Source organism: Arvicanthis niloticus, chromosome 14 (assembly GCF_011762505.2).
Source record: "Arvicanthis niloticus isolate mArvNil1 chromosome 14, mArvNil1.pat.X, whole genome shotgun sequence".
In the NCBI taxonomy this organism is placed as follows: Eukaryota; Metazoa; Chordata; class Mammalia; order Rodentia; family Muridae; genus Arvicanthis; species Arvicanthis niloticus.
In genome coordinates this window covers 10272295-10273745 of record NC_047671.1, presented here as the reverse complement: position 1 = coordinate 10273745, position 1451 = coordinate 10272295, and positions in this window count along the sequence as shown.

The following is a 1451-nucleotide window of genomic DNA, read 5'->3' as shown; positions in this document are numbered from 1 at the left end:
GGAAACCCCATAGGAAGATCAGCAAGCTCAACTAACCTGAACCCCTGAAATTTCTCAGATACGGAGCCACCAACTGGGCAGCTGGTTCGAGGTCCCTGACACATATACAGCAGAGGACTGTCTGGTCTGGCCTCAGTGAGAGAAGATGTGACTGCCCAACCCACAAGAGAGACTTGAGGCCCCAGGGAGTCGGGAATCCTGATGGGACAGAGGGAGGAGAAATAGAGTGAGGAACTCTGGGAGGGCAGACCTGGAGGAGGGGTAATGACTAGACTGTAAAAATATAAAAGTAATAATAACAAAAAAAATACAGTAAAAGCAGGAGATCCTTGAATATGTTGGATACTTGCACCCAACCAATGGACAGAAGCTGCTGACCTCTGATGTTGAATTAGGGGAAAGCTGGAAGAAGCTGAGGGTGAGGGTAACCCTGTAGGAGAACCAGCAGTTCAATTAACCTGGACCCAGAGGTCTCTCAGACACTAGAACACCAACCAGGCAGCATACACCAGCTGACATGAGGCCCCCAACACATATACAGCAGAGGACTGCCAGGTCTGGGTTTAGTCAGAAAAGATGTACCTAACCTTCAAGAGACTGGAGGCCCCAGAGAGTTTAGAGTTCTGGTGGGGTGAGGGGAATGGGGGGTGGGGACATCCTGCTGGAGACAGGGGTTGGGGAGTAAGTATGGGATGTGAAACAGAGGGTGGACCAGAAAAGGAATAAAATCTGGAGTTTAAAACAAACAAACAAACAAACAAACAAGTAAATAAATAAATAAAAGATTTTTTTAAAAAATCAGTGCAGAGGTTTCTCTGGGCTTTAGACTTTACTCCAAAGATACAGAATGAGGTTCTCTGTAGATCTATGTGACAGACTGTCAAGCCCAAGGGTTGTGTTTTCTCCTCTGCTCACCAGAGACATTCCTAAAAAAATTTGGAAAGCTTCAAAATACCCCTGGGCTTTGTATTTCTCACTTCCAAATTTTTATAAACAATAAATTTTACCTTTCTAACCCAAAGCCTGCAGATCAGGTGTGTGTTCTACTATTATCCAAACTGTGAGCTCCAGTTCAGAAGCCTGTGTGAGTGTGATTTTAACTAACGCCTCTTGAATAAGTGAGTTTGGAAGTAGATGCATTCTCTACTTTAAGCTTCACATGTGGATATTCTTTTTGACAATAGTTTTGACTAGAGCAGGAAAGGGTACTTTACTCCTGAGTTTTTTTGTTTTTGTTTTTTGTTGTTGTTGTTGTTTTATTTATTTAAGTGAATGTCACAAGACCAGAAATGGTTTAGGACTTGGGCCAGTTTCAAGTGTAGGTCAGATACTTCTTATGATATTTTATGAAATTTAACATATTAAACAATAGTTTAATTTAAAATTAAGCTATAATTATATCATCTGCCCCTCCTTTTTCCTCCTTTGAATCCATTGTAGACAGATTGGTT